Source organism: Somniosus microcephalus, chromosome 6, assembly GCF_052327205.1.
Source record: "Somniosus microcephalus isolate GS21.2 chromosome 6, FLI_Smic_1.0, whole genome shotgun sequence".
Classification (NCBI taxonomy): domain Eukaryota; kingdom Metazoa; phylum Chordata; class Chondrichthyes; order Squaliformes; family Somniosidae; genus Somniosus; species Somniosus microcephalus.
In genome coordinates this window covers 75,046,115-75,058,236 of record NC_140992.1, presented here as the reverse complement: position 1 = coordinate 75,058,236, position 12,122 = coordinate 75,046,115, and positions in this window count along the sequence as shown.

The following is a 12,122-nucleotide window of genomic DNA, read 5'->3' as shown; positions in this document are numbered from 1 at the left end:
CCTAGGAAAAGGGACCATCTCTGCAGCCGTTGCGCTGTCATTATCGGTACGCCCTTCTGAGGGTTGAAAATGGAGACAAGAGGTTGATGATCGGTTAGTAGAGTAAATTTTTGACCGTGCAGGTAGTGATTGAACTTCTTCACCCCCCACGCTAGGCTGAGGGCCTCTCTGTCAATCTGAGCGTAGTTACGCTCAGCAGAAGTTAATGAGCGTGACGCAAAAGCTATCGGCCTCTCTAAACCATCAAGGAATTTATGTGACAGTACCGCCCCAATGCCGTAGGGAGACGCATCACACGCCAGTCTGATCGGCAGTGCTGGGTTGTAGTGAGCCAATACTTCCCTTGACGTGATTAAGTCCTTACTCTTCTGAAAAGCACGCTTACAATCATCGCTGCATTTCCATGCTACCCCCATTCGTAGCAGAGCGTTCAGTGGGTGCAAAATTGTCGACAAATTCGGCAAAAACTTATGATAGTAATTCACCAATCCGAGGAATGACCTCACTTGCGACACATTTTCAGGCGCTGGGGCCTTAACAACCGCTTCAATTTTGTCAGGGGACTTATGTAACCCCTCTTCATCAATCACGTAGCCACAATACAATATCTGCTTCTTAAAAAATTCGCACTTGAGGCGGTTGGCTCGCAGCCCATGTTCCCGTAGTCTAGTGAGCACCTGTTCCAGGTTGTTAAGGTGTTCACTGTCATCTTCACCTGTCACAAGGATGTCGTCCAAGTAACACTGAGTCCCCGGAATCCCTTGCAGGACTTGTTCCATCGCTCTTTGCCATATCGCCGGAGCCGATGCTACTCCGAATACCAATCGATGATACTGGTAAAGACCTTTGTGACTGTTTATCGTGAGATACTTCCTAGAGGACTCTTCAACCTCCATCTGCAAATATGCTTGTGCTAGGTCAATTTTTGTAAAACGCTTCCCTCCAGACAGTGAGGCGAAGATGTCTTCTATCCTTGGAAGAGGATATTGTACTGTGTGAAGGACTGGGTTCACCGTCACCTTGAAATCCCCACAGATGCGAATCTCCCTTGGCTCCCCGGACTTATTGCTTAACGTTTTCTTCATGACAGGAATGATGGTTGTCGCCCACTCGCTCCAGTCGACCTTAGACAACACGCCCGCCTTCTCCAGATTCTCCAGCTCTGCCTCGACGGCTGGGCGAATTGCATATCGTACCGGTCTTGCTTTGAAAAACTTGGGAACTGCATTCTCTTCTATTTTTATCGAGGCGGTTACGCCTTTAAGCATGCCCAGTTCTTGTTGAAATACCTCTTTGGCGTTAGCTAAGATTGTTGACAATCGTCCAGGAGTGACATCTTCATCTTTTTTACCATCCACCATCATTGCATGAATGGAGTGCCAATCTAAGTTTATCTTACTGATCCATTCCCATCCCAATAACGGTGGTCCACCATTCGGCAGTATGTAGAGATAAAATTTCCGTATTTTCTTGCCGTTGTATTCGACAGGCACCCTTATTTTTCCTCTGGGGTATACTTTTTGCCCCATATACGTCGTCAAGACGATGGATGTCTCTCTCAAGGGTATGTGTGAAAATAGCCGCTCGTAGTCTCGTCGATTCATGACGGTTAGCGCTGATCCTGTATCCAATTCCATTTTAACTTGGGACCCTGCTATCGTGAGGGTGACCCAAATGGTTCGGTGATCCTCTTTTGCGATTACATTGTGAAGTTTCAGACAGCTTAGTCTCCTGTTCCCGGATTCACTATCGCTCATCTGGTCTTCGGAACTACTGTCCGTCATCTTTTGTACTTTCTTGTACGGTTCCTTAGTAGCCTTTTTGTTGTCGCTGGTCTTCTTCCCAGACCTGCAAACTCGTGCAATGTGTCCCATCTTCCCGCATTGCCTGCATATTTTGTCTTTGGACCAGCAGTCCTTCTGGTCATGGTTAGTTCTGCCGCAGCGATAACATTTTGCAAATCCCCGTGTCATTTCGTGGGTGCCGTATTCCTGTGGTTTTTGTTGAATTTCTGCAGCTCCCCTGGCTGCTGCTTCATACAATACTGCCACGCTGAAAGCCTTATCTAGCGTCAGCTCTTTCTCTGAGAGTAACTTCTTCTGTGTTCCTTCACTCAGGAGTCCACAGACAAATTTGTCCCGTAGGGTATCTGCCAGTCCTGCTCCGAACTGGCAGTGCTTTGATAGCTTGCGTAGTTCCGTAAGGTACTCAGCATTGCTCTCATCTTTGTGCTGAGTTCTCCTGTGGAATTTAAATCTTTCTGCTATCAACAGCGGTGCAGGGTTTAGGTGTTCCTGTAGGACAGCAACAATTTTGTTAAAACTCTTCGCCTTCGGTTTGGCTGGAGTAATCAGGTCCCACAATAGGCCGTACGTTCTAGCGCCCATTATGTTTAGCAATATCGGTGCCTTTTTCTCCTCCGCTATTTCGTTTGCCTCGAAATATACCTCGACTCTTTCCACATACGTGGTCCAGTCCTCTATTGTATTATCAAAAGCATTGATACAGCCAGTCTTCGGCACCTTGCAAATCTAAAATGGCGCCTCCCGCGCTTTGCCTTCTTCCCTGATTTAACAAAATGGCACCTCCCGCACTTTGCCTTCTTCCCCGCTGTTGTTAACGCTGCTTTCCACGGTTTCCTGCGCGTTTAATATTTTTCTTTATTATTTTCCTGTCATGGAGCGGACCCTCTGGGACACTTCCCTCCCTCTTCTTAGGTCCGAATGCTACCCGGCTTCGAAGCACCAGCTGCGCCCTGTGTGCTCCACCCTCTCTCTCTCCCTTTGCTTCCCAACTCGCTGCCCGGCCCCGTTGAAAGGCCACCCGATCGAGCTCTAGCCCGCCGCAGCCCAGGAAGGATCAGTGCACTACCTGCCACCAGCCCGATTAGCTGGGAAACCACAGACCGGGGAACCAAGCCTGGCTCTTGACAGTCTCTCCTGCAAGTTTTCAATCCGACGATTTGGAGGGCGGTTGCCCACGGTCGACGCCCGTTTCTCGAGTTTCTTTGGATTTTATTTATTTATTTATTTTTCTTTCTTCTGGCTTCGACCTTCAATAACATCGTCTGAGGTGCTGCCGAGTTGCAGGTAAGTTCGTTTCTTACTCGTCGCCAGTATTACATCCGTGAATAATTGAGACACGGACTGCAGGAGTGGAACAAAATAAGTCTTTACTGGTGGAAGTCAATAGTGAAACTAAAAACACAGAGGCTCACTAGCGCCTTTTATGCAGGGGTGGTCACTGCCGGTATTGCAGTCTGAGACCAGTTATTCTCTTAAAGGTGCATACACAACACACGCCTATTCATTGTGTTTCAGGCAGCACATTCAATTTGTGCTGCCTGCTGTTTTACATGATTGCTGCTTGCAGCCAGTGCTCCCCATGCTGTTCACTGGCTGCACGTAACAGCAGGGGTCTCAATATCACGAGTGGCTAGCGCTACTTAAAGGCAGCCTGCACCTCTTAAAGGAAATGTGCATTGTGGCTGCAAGAAGTAGTGGGAGTTTTTTCAAAAGTCAATCTGGGCTCTGATACTTTGAGCAATGGCTGAACATGCAAGTGAGCGAGTACCAAGGGTTTCAGACAATGCACGGGAAGGCTTGGTGGACAAGGTAGAAAGAAGGAGAGGCATCCTGTATCCACAGAGGGGCAGGAGGCAGTGGGAAGAAGTAGCAGCGGAGTTGAGTGAGCTCATCGTCAAATGGCATATCCTACCAACTGCACCATTAGCCTCAGTCATTGCTCAATTCTCTGCACCCCCATCAGCTACCTACCAACAATCTCTATCAATCAGTATCTAAACCTTCAATTCATATGCTTCACCTCACCCTCACACACTGAGCACTGTTGCAAGGTGCACACCTACAACTCACAGCTCGCACACAGTGGCAGCTATTCAACCATGACAGCCACATCACCCAAACATATTGCAAGGCACTCATTGGCACACTTCCAACTTTCTTGCAGGAGAAGGTGGCACATAACAGCAGGCAGCCAGAAAGAACTGGAGGAGAACAAGCACGCCTGCATGTTATAACCCCCATAGAGGAGACACCATGGGAAGGGGCATTGCTGAGGTCATGGCCATTGGTGGGGCTGGAGGGATCAATGATGAGTGTGCCTGCATACCTAATCCTCCTTCTCTCATCCCACTTCTCCCTCACCCACAATCTATTCTGACTCACAAGCTGCAGATGGTGTAAGCACACACTTCTTACTTTCTCCTCTCCCCTCACCACAACCCAACCCTTGGCCTTTTCCATTTCAAATACCCAAGGATTGGAACCTTCCCAGTCAGTAGAGGAAGAGGAAGAAGACAGTGAAGATAAGGAGACACCATCACTTGATCTTACACTCGCAGCCACAAGCTGACACTGTGCATTATTTAGAGGCTAGAATAGAGGAGGGATCTGCATATGGTGAGACACTGGGCACAAGTGCGGAGGAGCCAGGGCTGGGGGAAAGGATAGCGTAGGTGCCAGCTTGCTGGAGGGCGAGATTGAACAATAGTTCTGCTGCAGAGGAGTTAGATGAGAACTTCAATGGGCCAGTCTACAGAAGAAGGCTGATAGGTATACATAGCCAAATACTTGGTGCACTGGAAAGCCTGCGCTCAATGTCAAGGAGCATGGTGAAGTCCAGCACTAACTTGGCACAGGGCTTTGCTCAGAGCTTGGAGCCCATCCCTTCCAGCATGGAACGGGTGGTCACCAAAAGCAGTAAACCTGTGGAACCCACCATCATGAAGCATGTGATGGCCGATGTCACAGCTTCCATCAAAGGTCTGACTGCTGCAGTGGCAGCTCAGACTGCTGCCATCATGGCTCTGGATATTACTGTCCAAAGGGGCTTCCAGAGTGTCACAGTAGTCCATCAATTTGTTCTGGAACAGATCAGTAGGATTGCTGAGGCACCACCCTGGAAGAATTGCAGTGGCTCCATGGAGCACAAACCTGCTGTCCTCTCTCAGGATAATAGCATTCACGTTCCCACCCCTGCCAATCCTCCAGTGCCCTTGCTGTTGTTACGTCTGTGTATAAGAAGACACAGACTGCGGAGAACGGTACAATTGGTGTTTACTCAACGTGGCTCAGACTGCAACTGATCTGTACAGATTACTACTCAGCGTTATATACAGGTGTGGTCACTGCCGGTACTACAGTATACATGAGCTGTAAAAAGTAGTTCCCCCCTTAAAGGTACATACATTACAATTCCTCCCCTTTTAGATTAACAGTACCATAACACTCATTTAACAATTAAATATCAAACTAATTACAATTAACACTTTTAACATGCAACATTAGCTGAAAGTAGTCTATTTATAAATTCAGTCTTTGGGGAGGCTTCCTGATCCTTTCTGGATAGTGCCTTTCCCGAGTGTTTTGCTCTTGGTGCGGAGGTGATTCTGGACCCCTGTCGTCGGTTGGTTCATCAGCTTCCGATGCTACTGTTTCTGGGGTAGATGCTACCTGTACGTCGGGTTCATCACCAGGTACGTATGGGCGAGGCATGGGGTTGACTTGTTCCTGTGACTCTAGGATCTGGTCAGCATGGCGTCTCACGATGCTCTCCCCAACGTCCACTGTGTACATTAGTGGGCCCTGCCGTGTGCATATCGTTCCTAGCTGCCATTTTTCTGTTCGGTAGTCGTGGGCCAAGACTGGTTGCCCTACATTGAAGCTCCTTGTTGGCTTCTCATGGATGTGCTGGAATTGCTTACTCTCAACATCTCTTCGTACATTTGGTCTGAGCAAATCCAGGCGAGATCTTAACCTTCGGTTAAAGAACATCATGGCTGGGGCCTGGTTGGTGACTGCATGTGTCGCATTCCGGTAGGCGAACAGGAAATTGTCCACCTTGTGCTGCAGCGGAATGTTGTCATTGTACATAGCCTTTATTGCCTTCTTAAAGGTTTGTACGAACCTCTCAGCCAATCCATTTGTGGCTGGATAATACGGGGCGGATGTGTAATGCCTTACCCCAATCTTTTTCAAGAACCTCCGGAACTCTTCGGACACAAACTGTGGTCCGTTGTCGGAGCAAATCTGTTCTGGCAAGCCATTCCTGGCAAAAATGGTCCGTAGGACTGCAAGTGTTTTCTCCGTGGTGGTGGAGGACATTTTGATGACCTCAGGCCATTTCGAGTGCGCATCCACGGCTATTAAAAACATTGAGTCCATGAATGGACCAGCAAAATCAATATGCACCCATTGCCATGGAGATGAGGGCCACTCCCATGGGTGTAGAGGGACCTGTGGTAGTACATTTTGGACTTTCTGGCATCCTGAGCAGCTCTTGGTCAGGTCCTCGATTTGTTTATCGATTCCCGGCCACCACACATAAGCCCTGGCTAGGCTTTTCATTTTTACCCCTCCCAGATGACCCTCATGAAGCTCATTGAGCACTCTATCCCTTAACTTGGGTGGAATTACCACTCGGGATCCACACATCAAGGTCCCCTGGCACACTGCCAGCTGTTCTCTCCTTGTTGAGAATACTGGCAACAGTGAGTCGCCATGTGCTGGCCATCCCTTCACCGTCAAATCATATACCCAAGACAGTGTCGGGTCATTTCGGGTTTCCTTTTCGATACAAGCGTTAGTTACCGGTAGGTATTCAACTATAGTCGAATGGAATATTTCGACAGGATCCACTGCTGGTGCTTCCTCCGCAGTAGGCAGTGGCAGGCGTGATAGCCCATCAGCATTTCCATGCTGTTTCGTGCCCTTATATTCAATCTCATAGTGGTGCGCCCCTAGAAAAAGTGACCATCTTTGTAGTCGTTGCGCAGTCATCACCGGAACACCCTTCTTTGGATTAAAAATGGAGACAAGAGGCTGGTGATCAGTCAGCAAGGTGAATTTCTGCCCGTGCAGATAGAGATTGAACTTTTTCACTCCCCACACTAGGCTGAGGGCCTCCCTGTCAATCTGGGCGTAGTTACGCTCGGCTGAGGTTAGTGATCGTGACGGAAAGGCTATTGGCCTCTCTGCGCCGTCCGAGAATTTGAGCGACAGCACCGCTCCAATGCCGTAGGGTGACGCATCACATGCCAACCGAATTGGTAATGCTGGGTTGTAATGGGCCAATACCTCTTTCGATGTGATTAGTGTTTTGCTCTTCTGGAAAGCTCGTCTACATTCGTCACTCCACTTCCATGGCACCCCAGTTTGCAGTAGGGTGTTCAGTGGGTGTAGTATTGTAGACAAATTTGGCAAGAACTTATGGTAGTAGTTTACCAGCCCGAGGAACGACCTCAGTTGTGGCACATTTTCCGGTGCTGGAGCCTTGACTACTGCCTCAATCTTCTCTGGGGACTTATGTAACCCCTCTTTATCGATAACATGGCAACAATACGAGATTTGTTTTCTAAAAAACTCGCATTTGGGGCGGTTAGCTCGGAGCCCGTATTCCTGCAATCTAGTGAGCACCTGCTCCAGGTTGGCAAGGTGATCACTGTCATTTTCGCCCGTGACCAGGATTTCGTCCAAATAACACTGGGTTCCTGGGATCCCTTGCAGGACTTGTTCCATTGCCCTCTGCCAAATAGCCAGAGCTGATGCTACCCCGAATACCAGCCGGTTGTATTGGTAGAGACCGTTATGGGTGTTGATTGTGAGGTATTTTTTTGATGCTTCTTCTACCTCCATTTGCAGATACGCCTGGGCCAGATCAATCTTAGTGAAGCGTTTCCCTCCAGATAGCGAGGCGAAAATATCTTCAATCCGCGGAAGTGGATATTGTATGGTGTGAAGGACCGGGTCCACTGTTACCTTAAAGTCCCCACAGATGCGAACCTTCTTTGGTTCCCCAGGCGTGCTGCTCAACGACTTTTTCATCACAGGGATGATGGGTGTAGCCCACTCGCTCCAGTCTACCTTGGACAGTACACTTGAATGTTCCAGACTCTCCAGCTCTGCTTTGATGGCTGGGCGGATCGCATAAGGTACCGGTCTGGCCTTAAAAAATTTTGGGTTTGCGTTTTCTTCAATTTTAATCATCGCTGTCATGCCTTTTAGTGTTCCGAGTCCTTGCTGGATCACTTCTTTCGCGTCAGTTAGGATCTTTGACAGTCGCCCAGGTGTGATGTCGTCATCCTTTTCGTCAGCCACAGTCAGTGCCTGTATGGAATGCCAATCCAGTTGTACTTTCCGGATCCATTCATGTCCCAGTAATGGTGGTCCTCCATCTTGCAATACATACAGGTCTAGTTTTGGTGTTTCCTTACCGTTATATATAACGGTCACCCTTATTTTTCCTTTGGGGTAGACTTTTTGCCCCGTGTACGTCTTCAAAATAATTTTTATGTCTATCAAGGGTATGTCTGAGAATAGCCGCTCGTAGTCCCGTCGGTTTATGACTGTTAGGGCTGATCCTGTGTCCAATTCCATCTTTACCTGGATTCCTGCTATCTTGAGAGTGACCCAAATGGTTCGGTGATCCTCCGTTGTGATCACATTATGTAGTTTCAGACAACTCAGTTCCCTGCTTTCGGATTCGTTATCACTCTTTTGTTCGTCTGAACTATTCTCCGTCATCTTATGTACATTCTGGTACTTTCCTTTGATAGGTTTCTTATTGCTGGTTTTCTTTCCCGACCTGCAGACTCGTGCTATGTGTTCTACTTTTCCACACTGTCTGCACACTTTGTCTTTGAACCAGCAATCATTCTGGTCGTGTGTTGTTCTGCCGCAGCGATAGCAATTCTCTGTTCCATATGACATTTCGTTTGTGCCATATTCTTGCGGTCTCTGTTGTATCTCTGCAGCGCCCTGTGCTGCTGCTTCATATGATACCGCAATGCTGAAAGCCTTTTCTAGCATAAGGTCCTTTTCAGATAAAAGCCGTTTCTGGGTTCTTTCACTTTGAAGCCCACACACAAACTTGTCCCTTAAGGCATCTGTCAGTCCCGCTCCAAACTGGCAGTGTTTCGATAGTTTGCACAGTTCTGTTAAATAATCAGCATTGCTTTCATCGTTATGCTGGTTCCGTTTGTGAAACTTGAATCTTTCTGCTATCAGCAGCAGTGTGGGGTTTAAATGTTCCTTTAGTATCGTTACTATGTCTTCAAAACTCTTTTCCATTGGCTTCGTTGGGGTTACTAGATTTCGTAATAAACCATACGTCTTTGCACCCATTAAATTTAACAATACCGACGCTTTCTTGTCATCTGACACCCCATTTGCCTTGCAGTACACCTCTATTCGTTCGACATATGTAGTTCAATCTTTGACTTCATTGTCAAATGCGGTGATACTGCCACTCTCCAGCATTTTGGGTGTGGTTTAAAATGGCGTCTCCCAATGGCTTAAAATGGGGTCTCCCGCGCTTTCCTTCCTCCCCCGCTGCTACCGACGCTGCTCCCGGCAGTTCTCGTGGCAATGACGGCGCCCTGTAGGTTTCTTGCGCTTCTCCTGCACTGCTGCCAATGCCGCTCTCGGCGGTCCTCATGGCAATGGCGGCGCCTCGCGGGTTTCTGCGCGTCTCTCTCTCCCTCTCCCCGACACTGCTCGGCCCCTGAACACCGGCTGTGCCCTGTGCGCTCTGCCCTCTCTCTCTCTCCCCCGTCGATGCTGCTTGGCCCTTTGCTGTGCCGCTTGGTCGGGCTCTAGCCCGCCGCTGTCCAGGAAGGGTCTGCGCACTACCTGTTGCCAGCCCGTTTCGCTGGACCACCTCGACTGGAAAGCCAAGCCTGGCTCTCGACAGCCTCCCCCGCAATTCTTGAGTCTCTGCTGGATGACTGGGCGGTTGCCCGTGGTCGACGCCCGAGTCTCTGGCCTTGACCTCCAATCCACTGATCTCCAGGAACGAATCCCCGGGAGGTGATGCAGAGTTGCAGGTAGGTTCGAACCTGCCTCGTCGCCAATGTTACGTCAGTGTATAAGAAGGCACAGACTGCGGAGAACGGTACAATAGGTGTTTACTCAACGTGGCTCAGACTGCAACTGATCTGTACAGATTACTAATCAGTGTTATATACAGGTGTGGTCACTGCCGGTACTACAGTATACATGAGCTGTAAAAAGTAGTTCCCCCCTTAAAGGTACATACATTACAGCTGTTGCCTGTCAGCCAGCCAGCCCAGACTGATGCAGCCCAGACCGAGATGGTGCAGTGCAAAGCCAGGCCTTCTAGGCCGAGTTGTTTGAGATCTCCCTCCGAGGTCAGCAGCCTTCCACTAGCCATGCTGCAGCCACTGGAGAAGCACTTCGTAGGAGCACTAGGAGAGGCAAAATCACACGGAAACAGACACTAAGGGAATGCACAAAGGTGATTGGTGGATTTTTGTATGCATTATGTCATGATTGAATTTATAAAATTGGATTGGAATATGCATTTTCTGGTGGCTTTTATTTTTGTGTTGCTGGAAAGGGGACAATGTGATGGTCAGTGATAGAGGAAAGGTAAGGAACGTGCGACTGTTGGTGATTGCGGAGGTATGGTTGAGATTACTAGTATCACTCATAAATTATTTGATCATGTAGAGCCCAGGCAGAAAGGGGCTATGTTGTATCGTCCCTTCCTCTTTGTGTTCCTCCACTTCCTGTTGCACTTCCTCCTCCTTCCTCCTCCTCCTGTTCCTCATGCTCCTGCTCCTCAGCTTCTCACCTGATAGATGGTGGCAAGGACTGTTTCCTCATAATGGCCAAATTGTGCAGCGTGCAGCATAATACAACAAATCTTGATACCCACTCAGCTGAGCACTACAGGGCTCCTCCAGAGCAGTCCAGGCAGTGCAATCATTGTTTGAGGATGCCGATGCTGTATAATGTTTCTTGTGGCAACAAGGCTCTCATTGTAGGCCTGCTGTGCACGTAACCATGGGTTCCGGACCAGAGTCATGGACAACGTCACCAAGTAGCCAGCCTTTGACTTGCTGTGCTGGACCAAATACAGGTGGCACAGCGGACTGCCACAGAATTTTTTTTAAATGGTGAGAAATTGGGAAATGTTGCCATTCAGAGGGACCTGGGTGTCCTTGTACACGAATCATTGAAAGTTAACATGCGGGTGCAACAAGCAATTAGGAAAGTAAATGGTATGTTAGCCTTTACTACAAAGGGATTGGAGTATCAGTGTAAAGAAGTCTTACTACAATTATATAGGGCCTTGGTGAGACCACACCTGGAATACTGTGTCCAGTTTTGGTCTCCTTACCTAAGGAAGGATCTACTAGCCTTAGAGGGAGTGCAACGTAGTTAACTAGATTGATTCCTGGGATGAGGGGATTGTCCTATGAGGAGAGCTTCAGTAGACTAAGCCTATATTCTCTAGAGTTGAGAAGAATGGGAGGTGATCTCACTGAAATGTCTAAAATTCTTAAGGGGCTTGACAGGGTAGAGGCTGGGAGGGTGTTTCCCCTGGCTGGGGAGTCTAGAAACAGGGGTCGCAGTCTCAGAATAAGGGGTTGGACATTTAGGACTGAGAGGAGGAGAAATTTCTTCACTCAGAGGGTGGTGAATCTTTGGAATCCTCTACACCAGAGGGCTGTGGAGGCTCAGTCGTTGAATATATTCAAGAACGCGATCGATAGATTTTTGGATACTAAGGAAATCAATGGATATAGGGCAATGTACCCCCTAATTTTCTTTGGGGTGCGCAGTCCATTCATAATTTTGCGCGTGCAGAATCTTCCACTTGTAAAGCCAGTCCCGGGCTGCGTGGAACCTTCAGACAGTTTCACAGTCATGCGGCCGCACAGCTTAGCGAGTATGTTGGTATAGGGATCGTGCAGGAAGGTAGAGTTGAGGTAGAAGATCAGCCATGATCTTATTGAATGGTGGAGCCGGCTCGAGGGGCCAAAAGAGCTACTCCTGCTCCTATTTCTTATGTTCTTATGATAGAATTTTGACTACTGCCAGGATAAGGGGCATTCATCTGCATGATAAGCTTTCTGTGGTCACACATCAGCTGCACATTAAGTGCGTGGAATCCCTTTTGCTTCAGGAAAATGGGCAAGTTGACATGAGGTGCACACAAGGCAATGTGCATGCAGTTAATGGCATCCTGCACCATGGGGAAACCTGCAATCCATGCAAACCATTGTGCTTGCCCTGTCTGCTGTCTCTGGCAAGAGGGAATGAGATGTAACTGTCACTCTGTGTATAGTCTCAGTG